The following is a 13,889-nucleotide window of genomic DNA, read 5'->3' on the forward strand; positions in this document are numbered from 1 at the left end:
TCTAAGAATTTGTCCATCTCTTCCAGGTTGTCCATTTTATTGGCATAGAGTTGCTTGTAGTAGTCTCTTAGGATGCTTTGTATTTCTGCGGTGTCTGTTGTAACTTCTCCTTTTTCATTTCTAATTTTATTGATTTGAGTCCTCTCCCTCTTTTTCTTCATGAGTCTGGCTAATGGTTTATCAATTTTGTTTATCTTCTCAAAGAACCAGCTTTTAATTTTATTGATCTTTGCTATTGTTTTCTTTGTTTGTATGTCATTTATTTCTGCTCTGATCTTTATGATTTCTTTCCTTTTTCTAACTTTGGGTTTTGTTTATTCTTCTTTCTCTGGTTCCTTTAGGTGTAAGGTTAGATGGTTTATTTGAGATTCTTCTTGTTTCTTGAGGTAGGCTTGTATAGCTATAAACTTCCCTCTTAGAACTGCTCTTGCTGCATTCCATAGCTTTTGGATTGTCGTGTTTTCATTGTCATTTGTCTCTAGGTATTTTTTGATTTCCTCTGTGATTTCTTCAGTGACCTCTTGGTTATTTAGTAACGTATTGTTTAGCTTCCATGTGTTTGTCTTTCTTACGTTTTTTTCCCTCTAATTCATTTCTCATCTCATAGCCTTGTGGTCAGAAAAGATGCTTGATATGATTTCAATTTTCTTAAATTTACTGAGGCTTGATTTGTGACCCAAGATGTGATCTGTCCTAGAGAATGTTCATGCGCACTTGAGAAGAAAGTGTAATCTGCTGTTTTTGGATGGAATGTCCTATAAATATCAATTAAATCTATCTGGTCTATTGTGTCATTTAAAGCTTCTGTTTCCTTATTTTCATTTTTGATGATATTTCCATTGGTGTAAGTGAGGTGTTAAAGTCCCCCACTATTATTGTGTTACTGTCAATTTCCTCTTTTATAGCTGTTAGCAGTTGCGTTATGTATTGAGGTACTCCTATGTTGGGTGCATATATATTTATAATTTTTATATCTTCTTCTTGGATTGATCCCTTGATCATTATGTAGTGTCCTTCCTTGTCTCTTGTAACATTCTTTATTTTAAAGTCTATTTTATCTGATATGAGTATTGTTACTCCAGCTTTTTTTTGATTTCCATTTGCATGGAATATCTTTTTCCATCTCCTCACTTTCAGTCTGAATGTGTCCCTAGGTCTGAAGTGGGTCTCTTGTAGACAGCCTATAGATGGGTCTTGTTTTTGTATCCATTCAGCAAGCCTGTGTCTTTTGGTTGGAGCATTTAGTCCATTCACGTTTAAGGTAATTATCGCTATGTATGTTCCTATGACCATTTTCTTAATTGTTTTGGGTTTGTTTTTGTAGGTCCTTTTCTTCTCTTGTGTTTCCCACTTAGAGAAGCTCCTTTAGCATTTGCTGTAGACCTGGTTTTGTGGTGCTGAATTCTTTTAGCTTTTGCTTGTCTGTAAAGCTTTTGATTTCTCCATCGAATCTGAATGAGACCCTTGCCGGGTAGAGTAGTCTTGGTTGTAGGTTCTTCCCTTTCATCACTTTAAGTATATCATGCCACTCTCTTCTGGCTTGTAGAGTTTCTGCTGAGAAATCAGCTGTTAACCTTATGGGAGTTCCCTTGTATGTTATTTGTCATTTTTCCCTTGCTGCTTTCAATAATTTTTCTTTGTCTTTAATTTTTGCCAGTTTGATTACTCTTTGTCTTGGCGTGTTTCTCCTTGGGTTTATCCTCTATGGGACTCTCTGCGCTTCCTGGACTTGGGTGGTCATTTCCTTTCCCACGTTAGGGAAGTTTTCTACTATCATCTCTTGAAATATTTTCTCTGGTCCTTTCTCTCTCTCTTCTCCTTCTGGGACCCCTATAATGCGAATGTTATTGCATTTAATGTTGTTCTATTGGTGTCTTAGGCTGTCTTCATTTCTTTTCATTCTTTTTTCTTTATTCTGTTCCGCAGCAGTGAATTCCACCATTCTGTCTTCCAGGTCACTTATCCGTTCTTCTGCCTCAGTTATTCTGCTGTTGATTCCTTCTGGTGTAGTTTTCATTTCAGTTATTGTATTGTTCATCTCTGTTTGTTTGTTCTGTAATTCTTCTAGGTCTTTGTTAAACATTTCTTGCATCTTCTTGATCTTTGCCTCCATTCTTTTTCCGAGGTCCTGGATCATCTTCACTATCATTATTCTGAATTCTTTTTCTGGAAGGTTGCCTATCTCCACTTCATTTAGTTGTTTTTCTGGGGTTTTATCTTGTTCCTTCATCTGCTACATAGCCCTCTGCCTTTTCATCTTGTCTATCTTTCTGTGAATGTGGTTTTTTTCCCACAGGCTGCAGGATTGTAGTAGTTCTTGCTTCTGCTGTCTTCCCTCTAATGCTGGTTGTTTAGATGGATGGACAGACATGGATGGATGGATGGATGGACAGACACACAGACAGATGATTGCCTTAGCCTCCTTAGTCCCACTTTTGCTTGTTGTCCTGCCCTAACCCTGGGTCCTTCCCTTAAACGGTGTATTACTCATATTACTTCTGGTGTACTTTCTGGTATCTAAAGTCTGATGATGCTACTGCCCCGCCAGCCCCAGAACGTAAGAACTAGTTCAGAAGTTTAGGAGGATAAAGTTGAGATTCTTCTGAGTGATGTCTGAAGGCTTTCTTGACTGCCCTCTTCAGCCTCGTAACCCCCTGCTGTCCCCACATCATCATTTTATTTCAGTCAGTACCTGTACTGCAGTTCCTTACACATACCAGGACTGTGTGGCCATCTGTGTATGTGCTGTTGCTTCTCTTCTAATGCCTTTTTTTGTTCTATCCCTACCAATTCTTTTTACTATTTATTCTTCAGCTGTGAAGCCTTCCTGGTCCTACTCAGGCACCCCTGGGTGCACGTGGTGCCTGCCTCAGTGTCTGCTTACTTGTCTTTTTCCCCTGGGAACTATGTCTTTTTTTTTTTTTTTTTTAAATCTTAGTTTGCCCAGAGCCTATCACAGGGCCTGACATTTTGGAGATACTAAATAAACATATGGAGGACGGCTTTTATTAATGCCAACTAATTCTGTCATTCCGTGTGTCACGTGCCTTGTTAAACATACTTAGTGAAATAAAATTAAAGCCAATTTTAGCAAACATTTAGTGGCCTAATAAATAGGAAAGAGTGCAATTTAATAAAGAGGATAGTATTCTGAGATGTCAAATACTTGGTTTCTAGTCCTCCTTATTGTCTGTATCACGTCTGCTTTTTTCTTGTGTAAACTATTTAACCTTTTTAGTTTCTTCATGTGCAAAATGTAGGTGATGGTACTTTACCTATAAACCGGCAGGTTAGAGCAGATGCTGTTCTAACCTCTTTTCCAACTTTAAAATTCTATAATTGGTTGTTTTCTGAAACTTACTTAGATTCCACTCACCCTAAACATGTTCTTTTAATAAGAAATTGTATTTTCATCAAATAGAAATCTTGATATTGAAAGAAAAGTCACAAAATAAACAAAGCAAACATTCTAATGGGAAAAACAAGCTAAAGGTGAGTGGCTCTGAATCTTTTGAATTCTGAAACAAGTTTTGAAAAATAATTTTAAAAGTGAGATCTTCTTTTAAATGCAAACTCACCTTTCAAGATGTATAAACTAGAATTGTCTTAGAAATTTTAATCATATTATTTTTTAACTCATTTAATTATGGTTGCATCAGCCTTCTATTCATGGGAGGTATTTACCATTCACTAATATCCCTTGATATCTTAATATTGTGTAATCATTCTAAGCTTTTGAGCCTGAACTGATGGGTTAATCACCTTTAAACATACGTACAGTGAGGCGTTCTAGATGAAGTCGTACGAGTTCATCAGAATACGAAAGCTCTCTCAGGTACTTAAAATGCTCTGATTATCCAGCTGTATGATGTTTACTGAAGAGAATGGGGAATTGTCCTCAAACCACCCCATCTGGTGTGGCAGTGCCTACTTGAGCGAGGCAGGGGATGGCTGGGCACACGAAGGACTTTTACATGTTTTCGAGAAGGTTGTGCAGGCTCCTTGGGCCTGCTGGGCCATAGGAAGTAGCAGAGCCACGTACATCTGGCTGGAGCACCAGGTGCTTTTCTCCAGATCCTCCGATCAGGGCCTCCGCATGGGGGATGTGGTGTGCAGTGGAGCACGTGGTCCCCCCGTGCTTCCCCGTACGCTGCTGCCCCAGCCCTCACAGTGCTGCCGGGTGGTGTCTTCTCCCAGACAGGAGGAAGGAAGGAAGGTCACTAAGCCACAGACACAGGGGATAACCCAGCCTGCACTGTGCAAGGGTGGACATCCCGTCCAGTGGCCTGCAGGATGAGAAGTGGGTGAACTGAGATTGGATCCCGGGTTCCCTTACCTGGGGTCTGAAGCTTTTATTCACAATGTTCTAACTTGTGTAGTGTTTATGACCTAGAAGAAGTGAGAGAATAAGTGAGGAAAGAGTATAAGAACCAGAGCTGGAGACACAATCGTAACTGTATAGCAGAGGCATCCCTAGCCGTGGACCTTTCTTCCAGATTGATGGCCTTATCTGGTCTGTCTGACTGACTGAAGAGGATCCTGAGCTTTCTAGGTGCTTCTCTGTAAAATCATCAACTTCAGTCTTAAGGTCAGAAGTTGCTGCTTTAATTTATTATATGTTTGGAAGGACAGTATCTGAAGGAGATGGCTTCATTTGGAAACAATCGCAAAAGCGTAGAACAGTATTCTCCTAACTGTTTTAGTCTTCTAATAGTTTTCTGATTCCGTAACCACAGAGAAACAGTGTACTCTTCAGCTTTTAGAAGTTGATGGAAGAAAAGGCAGCTGCCATTTGTTGGGTATTTACTTTATAGAACATATTAGTGTGCCGGGCACTTCTGTGTCATCTTATTCAATCCTCACTTCAGCCCTGGGAGGTAAACGTGATCACCAGACCGTTTAGAGAGGATAACTAATTTTTCCCAAATCACACTTCTAGTAACTAATGAAACCCACATGCCCTTATTTTTCTTCACCAGCACTTTTCTCAGCGCTTTACGTGGATCTGTCATATCCTTAAAACACCACGTGAGATAAATCTCAGTACTTTCTAGAAGTCATACAGCTGATGGGGGCAGAGCTAGAATTTACAGCCCAGCGGTCTGGCTCCAGAGCCCATGCCCTTAACCAAGATCTGGTGCTTCCTGGACAAGTCAGTTTCATCTAATTTAAAACTCTGTTTGTGGACAGAGAAACTGACAAATGAATGGGGAAAATTACTTAATCACTTCAGACATGAGGGTTCCTATGCGAAACTTAGAGCACGAGGCCCATGATTGGTTAGTAGTTGGTTTTACTAGTCCTTCTGCAGCTACTGGAGGGTGTGTCCTCATAGGACTTCTGCCATTGGCTAACCTAACCCAAGTGTGAAGGGTCAAAGAGACAGTTTAAATGGGAGCAGAAATCTATACCTTGTGTTTGTACACAAAGACATGCCTTTCCTGCCTGTTCTCTAGCATCAGACTCATTAACTCATTAAAGCTGTAGGAAAAGAAACTTGTCTCAAGAAAAACGCAGCTACCACCATCAACAGTGTCCTTGTCTATCAAATGGCTCTGCGGGGACCACCATTTCTCCGTTGGCCCTAAGAATAAACTCTTCTGAAATTTTGTCAACTAGGAACATCAGTGAAAGCCTGTAGGGAAAAACCAAATATATCTTTAAAATGTACACATAATTCTGTAATGTAGACTTTGCTTAAAGACTCAGGGACGTCACATTCCTTGTCATTCTTCTGAGAGCTCACCTGAAGTTTTAATTGTATGACTAGTCTGGGAGTTTCGGTCCAGATGAGAGTTGTACTAACGGCAAATTTTCCCATTGCAGTGACTACTGGCGTAATTTTTTTGACAACTAAGTAATCTCTAAACTGCTTCAATTATCTTGTTTTCCACAGTGAGAAATTTAATTAAAACAGAGTTACAGATTGTGAAAAGGTTATTTATGAAAATGCATTTTAAATGTGGATTGAAAAGCCTAGGGACACCTTCCTATTTTAGATAAAAAGATGAAGGTTCTGTAATTTTTTATATCCATTTTACCAGAAGCAAGAATAAGAGCAGTGTGCAGTTTACTTGAAATGTCTATCAGGAGCTTCACGAGTCTGTCTCTTTCCTGAATTGCTTGAAAAGTTGACCTCTTTTAGAAATGTAAAACTTTAGGAAATAGTTTCAGATTTTAAAGTTGTGAATATGAAGGGATTTTGTTTTTGTTTTTCCTCCTTTAAGCAAAAACAACCCCCCAACATGTGCTTTATTAAGGCAGTAGAGGACTCTGAAGTGGCAACGTCTCTAAGGCATGGAGAACAGATTCTGTCCCCCTAACTAGGCTTGCCCATCCACGTAAGGTGAGCGAGCAATTGCAAATGAGCTCATGTGAGGGCCGTGTCCCGTCCCGTGGGTGAATCAGGGCAGCGGCCGGGAGGGGAACTTGAGAACCACTAGACTAGTCCTCTGTTACAGTGGATTTCCCACAAGAACCTGCCATCTTCGTTTTATTGTTTTCCTTGAGCTTTTCACCAGCATGCGTAGAACTCAGTCCTCACCTGCAAGTAGACCAGAGTCTACGAAGGAACAGTTATCACCCTCACTTTGAAGCCTTTCACAATCCCCTGGAAACGTCAGGTGGTCGTTATTTGGATCCACATGTGTACATCCTATTTAGGGTACTTACCTTAGAGTGACGTGATCACACCTTTATTTGTCTTACTGTTTCCCATTATATTTTAAGCTGATGATAGGGGCCATCCCTTTTTATCCACAGAGCCCAGAATTGAGTAAGTAATCAATGTTTTATGTCTTGATTCACAAACAAAGCCCAGAGATTATTCAGGCGAGGAACACCTGCAGTTGACTTACATGCAGAGTGTTTGGGGAGGACGTTTGGGGAGGACGGAGGAAGGGAGGCTAATAACTGCTTGGTGGAGCTGGGAAGACTCTCCAGAGGAGACTGTGTAAACCAGACAGGAAAGGGGCTGGCAGCACTCAGACAGGAAGAGCTGGGGGGCGCGGGGGGGCACTTCCCGTGAAGACTCACGTGACATTCAACGGCACAGGCACATGCAGGTGCAGGCGTGTGCAGGGACAGCCAGAGCGCTCTGCTGGTACAGTACTGATGAGGTTTACTAGTGTCTTTTTTATTTATACCTTTATTTTTATTCTATTCAGTTTGTTTATAGGTAGAATAGAGCTGAGGTACATAACAGTACATGGAATCTTGAAAGATACTTTAGGGCTAAAGCAGTGCTTCCAGTCCCGTGACGAAGGGGACTTGGAGAGTTCATTAAGGTACAGGGTCTGACCCTCAGTTTTATAGGGTCAGGCAGAATATCAGTGGTTAAAAGCAGAGTCAGGAGCCGAACTCACTAGTTTGAAATCCTTACTGTGCCTTTAATTGCTGTGTGACCTTAGGCAAGTTGCTTAACTGCTCTGTGCCTCGATTCCTAATCTGTAAATGGAAATATTAATGCTTATCACATGGGGTTGTTAGGAAGATTAGGTAAATTAACATATGGAAAGTATTTAGAATAGTGCCTGGCACATTAGAAGTAATATTTAGTTCTTCAGTTTACCAGTATCGCTCCATCTTTCAGGGCCAACTCTTGCTAACGGTGCCCCAAACGTTAATACATGAAAAACAAAATATCCTGTACTATTCACACCCACCAGGAAGATTAAAGTTAAAAAGATAGTTTCAAGTGTTAGCTGGAATGGGGTGCTATAGGAATTCTCATCCACTGTTGTGGGAATGTAAGTCAATACAACTGCTTTGGAAGAATGTTTGGTACCACATGTTAAAGCCGAAAACATGCCTCCCCAAGAGCCAGTGATTCTGCTCTGGGAACCACTCAACAGAGACTCATACTTGGATGCACCACAAGACGTGCCGAAGAGGCATGTAGGCAAAACTAGAAAGAAGCAAAGTATTCATATCTGGGGTGGGTAAAGAAGTGGTAGTACAACCATACAGACCAAGTTTTCAAGCAGCGAGGAGGAACCAGGGGTTGCTGCCTGCAGCACCGTGGACAGATCTCACGGGCACGCAGTTGACTGAAAGAAACCTGGCGCAAAGGGGTAGCCATGCTGGTTCCATCTCTGTGAAGCTCGAAAGCAAGTCAACCTCCCTGGTGGTATTGAAACTCAGGATGGCGTTCCTTTGTGGGGGAGATAATAACTGAGGATGCGCACAGGGGGAGCTTCTGGGGGCCGTTGATGCTGCCTTTCTTGATCTGGGTGCTGGTTACACAGCTGTGCTCACTTGGTGAAAATTCACTAAGCTGTGCACTTAGGATTTGTACCTTTCTATGAATTATTTTATGCTTGAATAAAAATGGGATCAATCTGTGTATTAAAAACATTGTATTAGACCAGATACTCTTGTTTATAACAGAACAGCACGTCTTCCTTCAAGCAGATTTGTTCAAGCCGAACAAACCTTCAGCACATCTGGTCCCTCTGCTGTTAAACCAGATGAGAATCTGAAGGTTTCTGGGTGAGTCGAAAAGCTGAGCAAGGAGCAATCTTAATACTAACATTATGCAACTCTGCTGGTTGATGTTTTCATCGTGGAGAAGCCTCTGCACCATGAATCAGGTGTGCATCTAGGTGGGCCAGGAGCCCCTTCCCCTTCGTCACGGGACTGGAAGCACTTGCTGCCTCTCTCCTGGCCAGTCATGTAAGAACGCTTGGAAGGATGAGTGAACCCATATAAATCCGTCACTGCCAGCCAGGCATCCACTCAGGAAGTACTTATTGAATGCTTTCTTGTGCCAGGCACTGGGGACACAGTAGTAAACAAGGTAGGCAAAGCCCCTGTTCTCAGGGAGACTCCATTTCCAGTGGAGGATATAGGTAATAATCAAATATATTGGGTATTGATAGGAATCAGCTGTCAGACCCTTTTAGCATTTCTGGCTGATTTTCCCTTGGGGCAGCCTTTCTCAACTGGGGTTCCAGAACCCACAGAACATGGAAAATGATGTGCATAATTATTTCCTTAGCTTCCCAGGGATGGTACAAACGACTGCTGTTCTAGATGCACAGGAGAGAAGTGAACTCACTTTATACACAGTGGACACCTTAGGGCACCCGGGCTTCACTCTCTGGTGGAACCCTGGTTGAGAAAGGCTGTGAATGCTTCTACCAATTCCTGAAGAGGTAGCTGAGAAGCTGAATTGAGCCTTAAAAGAAATCCAGAATTTGGGAAGGATAAAACAAAATAATTGGAGTTTAAGGCTCCCCAAGTTTGGGTTTAAGGATCTGATTAATCCCCTAGGCTTTGGATCAGAACCCAGAAAAGCTATACTCCCAGAGGAGGGCTTATCATCTCAGTCCTGGGTGGGGTGCAGGTTGCCAATTCTTCTGTCCTCCACCAAGAGCGATACAGATTCTCTCTAGAGAAATAGAACAGTGTAGGCCTTAAATTATTTCTCTTAATTTTTCATATGTAATTGCAGTTAATCAAAAATTACAGGCATACAAGATGAGGAAACTAAAAAACAGACCACGATAGATTCGTATAGCAGACGCAAACTTTAAAATAACTCTGCTCTTTGTAATCATGGAATTAGAAGATAAACTTGATGATTTAAGCAGACAACTGGAAAATATAGAAAACAGCTATTTTAGAACTGAAAAAAACAACAAAAACGGAATGGTTTTAGTTGCAGATTAGACACAGATAAGGGAAGAAAGAGTGTACTGGAGGTTAAACCAATGAAACAGAAGGACAGAAACGTGGACGACACAGAAGATCGCATGAGGCCCAAAAGCCTCCAGCGGCACCTCATTCCCTTCAGGCCCCAGAGGCGTGATGTGGCACCTGCACTTCTCCCCTGGCTCCCCCACTTTGACCTCCCCGGCTCAGGCCTCTGTGTCTGCTGTTCCTTCTGCCTGAGATGCCAGCACAGCTCGCTGCTCCGTTGGCTCACATTTGTCTGCGGTCCTTTCTGTGAGGACTCCTCTGGCACCTGTCCGAGATCTCCAGCTCCTCCTGGCTCTCCCTGTGTCACGCACTGTGTATGTGAGGATTGATGTTTGTCTGCTTCATCACTGGAATGTAAGCCCCATGAGGACAAAGGTGTTTTGTTTTGTTTTGTTTGTTCAACACGATATCCCCAGGGGCTTGGAAAAGTAGGCATTCAACAAATGCCTGCTTCCTGGGGAAGATGGTAAAACCGATACAAAAATCCTTAGCATGAGTTACATAATGTGGGCGGCCTTAATAAAATTTAGTTATCCCCCTTTTGCTCATCTTTGTGGAATTTCTGGTTTAATTTTATTTTCTTTAATTTTCTACTTACAAGTTTTCCCTTCCCTTTGTGGGATTTCTGGGTTAACCTCTTTGTTATTTTATTTTCTGTATTGTATTATATTGTATTTCTTGTCAAATCTAAATAAATCTAGTTCTATCTCAGATACAAACTGAGAGAAGAGAAGACTTTCTGTGAATAATTGATGTAGATGTGTTTTTAAAAGCTGTGTTCAGATGTGGATAGGATTACAACTACTGTTGGTCAGCCATTCCTTTATCTAAAAACCACAGTAGTCATTAATACTAGTATTTGCAGAATGAAAATGGAGATATCACAGTTTAGATAACATTTTAAGAATTTATCACATTCAACAAAAGAAAAATACCTGCATAGCTCTGATGTTTCTCTGGCCTAATAGCTTGAGAGTGTTAAAGGGAACAGGTCTTCAACAAAATGGAACTAGCTTTATTGGGCAAGAACTGTGCCAAACAGCTTTCATAGATATTTTTTTCGGTTAATCCTCCCACAACCATTGGAAACAGCCAGGATGTGGATTATGATTATAAAACTGAGGTGGAAGGAGGGCAGGTGATTTCCCCGAAGCCACGTCGCCAGTTCAGAGGCAGAGCTGGAATGTGAACGTGGGCATCAGACGCCAAAGACTGAGATGGAGAAGTTGTGTGAGTCTCGAAGCTGCATAATACACTCCTCACAGCCGTAGATCAGCACGTGGGGATGCGTTTGATTGTTGAATTAATGATGTCTTATTTAAGTGATTATGGGGGGACAGATTCTTATTTAGCATTGTTATTAGTGTTGTGATTTTGTCCTTAATTGTAAAATAACTTGGCTATGTGATATGGTCACGGTCATTGCTGATACTCAGTGAGGATATTAGTACTTTTCAGAACCCCAGCAAGGATGAATTTCTCAAAAGACTATTTTTAGCTAATGTGTGTGTTTTATAAACTCAAAATAATCATGGTAAGAATAAACTTAAATAATCTTTTAACACTATATTTTATGTGAAAACTTTTTACATTTTGAAATGACCAGGTGTCACCCTGGTGAGGTGGTGTGTAGTCAGCATAACTGTCTCCTTTTAAAAGGACTCAAAACCTAAACATTATTTTCAAATCACTTTTGTAAATTCTCTGTTTAAAATGGTTTTTCCCAGCTTAAATCTTATGCTTGGTTTTACTTGTGACAGAAATAGAATTAAATGCTGTTTCCTTTATCCTAGAAAATCTTTTCTCTTCAGAGCAAGATTTCTTTGGTATTGGGCCATATGTCGGTGGAGTTTTCAGGTCGGGAATGGCAGATGAAGGGTCTCTACCTGTGTTAGGGCGTGTTTCGCCATAATGTGACCCCCCTGACACCTATCAAGTGTCCAGGTCACCCTGTCGGTTCCATTTAGACATCTTCCTTATCAAAGACAAAAACTCAGAAGGGGATCTTGATGAATAAGTCTCTTATAATGATTCAAGAATGTTTATTAATATACATTTATTTCTTGTCCATCTTTACTCTTTTTAATAATGTTCTGACTTTCAGGAATAGAATACAGAGGGTTTTTTAAAATATTTATTTATTTGGATGTGCCAGGTCTTAGTTGAGACACGCATGTGGACTCTAGTTCCTGGACCAGGGATCGAACCTAGGTCCCCTGCATTGGGAGCGCGGGTCTTAGCCACTGCACCACCAGGGAAGTCCCGAATACAGAGTTTTACTGGGAAATTTTTTTCCTGAGGGCAGGGAATGTAAGATGGATAGGTAATGTTTGAAAAAAGAATTCAGGTGAGGTCTCCTTATCAAAATTTACACTATTTGAGTAAATATTGCATTTTATTCTAGCACATCTCCTCAATTCGCATTCATCTTAGAGAAGCTATTGCTATGTTTCCTGCCACTTGGTCTTTAATTAGTTCCTTCCTTTATTTATTACTGTGTTCCCGACATTGAGAATACAAGAGAACAAGGTCTGTTCCTTCCTCTTAAGGACCTTGTAGACCAGGGAGAGAGAAAGGAGGCAGAGAAATAATTGTGGGCACTGTGTACGTGCAAGTTATCAGTTATCAGGGAAGCACAGAGAAGGGACTGATAATTCAGCCTGGAGTCTCCCAGCGAAAGACCTAAAGAGGGAACAGCATGTGCGGAGAAATTACAGCAGGAAGCAGACAGGCTTCCTCAGGGCCCCTAACGTGTTAATGAAGCTTACAGTGCACTGTCTCGTAGGAACCAGGAGAGAGGAGTGGAGATTTGTAAGCAAGGAAGCAACAAGCTTAGGTTTGCATTTTAGCAGATAATTCTGGAGAAAGGATTAGATAAGGGAGTACTAGGCAGCTTCTGAGTGATTCTAATGCAGTCACGTTGGGAATGTAGAGGAAAGATATGAGAGAGAAACAGGAGATAAAGAAAGATTGACTGGCAGGTGGAATGGTGGTGAGATGGGCAAGTGGAGGCATGGATTCTGTCCAGGACAGGAGTCCTTCAGAGGTTCGTGCAGACAGATGGTTTCCTAGCACTTGGTTAGAGAGGCGCGCCTGCAGGGCTGCCTCACTCACAGGTACAGGACCCTGTTTTTAAAGTGCAAAGAAGCGGGATCTTTGCAGTGCATTTTAACAACATAAAGGAGCTCTGTTAAGCTTCTTCCAGAGGAAATTCAGTTACATTGCTTAGAATAAAGGAGTTTATCATGCCCATGGGTCGTCTGAGGAGTGGCTCCAGAGATGTGTAGACAGGCGGAGGCAAACTCGGGCCACTGAGAGGACCCGGTGCAGGAGGGGTTTGGTGTGCTTTCCTCGGGAGTGTTCAGTCCAGCAGTCTAACGAGCATCTACTGAGTGGTCCTCGTTACGCTCCAGTCCTGCCATTACTCTGTGCAAAAGAATCAGTGCCCCACAGTCCGTGCTCATAAAAAAACAGTAGGTGAGGGCAGAGCCAGTCAGTCGTTCCTGTACAGTAACAGCGGCACATGTTGGTCCATTGTTGGCATAACAGGTGTGGTGGACTCTGCGTTTGTGGGAGAAACAGAGGGGGAGGTTCATTGGAGCTTCATCGTGAAAAATTGACTAGGCAGAGAAGGCAGGTGCAGAGACTGACAGGGAACAGCATGTGAGCTGGAAGGAACTTGCACGTGAAGGGCCGGACTCACTGCAGAACAGGGGGCTGACACAGAGACTTTGTGACATGTGAAGGGGAATGTTTTCTAGGAGAAGATGGAAATGCGAGAAGTTCCGCAAAGATGTCAAGTGTAAAAAGAAATCGTTCAGCACATCTGAGCTCTGCCGACAGTGGAGTCCTGAGTCCCCATCCCAGGTCCTGGCACTTTTTAAGAGTGGATTCTAAGCTTCTCTGTGATGGAACTGTTGATAGGTCAGCAGCATCCCCGCTACACTAGATGGATGATTGCACTCGATTATTTGTGAACTTGTGACAAAGAATGCATTCACTCTTCTTTAAAATTTCTAACTAGCCTCAGAAAAATCTGAAGAGGAATTTCATAATGTCAGGTTATTTAAAGGAAAGCAGCCAGTTGTTGGGAACACTGGAAGATAAGAGCATTAGGAGAAGAGAGACGGAGAGAGAGAGAGAGAGAGCGAGAGCTGCTGTACCTCATCCCCCAGCCCTCAGACGGA

At 41.9% G+C, this 13,889-nt stretch overlaps 1 protein-coding gene across 1 annotated transcript in view; it reads left to right on the forward strand.

Annotated features, from left to right (window-relative positions):
* The window catches only part of KHDRBS3 (KH RNA binding domain containing, signal transduction associated 3), a gene marked incomplete at its 5' end in the record, with an annotated part of 153,046 nt that overhangs the window by 107,168 nt on the left and 31,989 nt on the right, over window positions 1-13,889 (forward strand).

This window comes from Hyperoodon ampullatus (genome assembly GCF_949752795.1).
Source record: "Hyperoodon ampullatus genome assembly, chromosome: 17".
NCBI classification, from domain to species: domain Eukaryota; kingdom Metazoa; phylum Chordata; class Mammalia; order Artiodactyla; family Ziphiidae; genus Hyperoodon; species Hyperoodon ampullatus.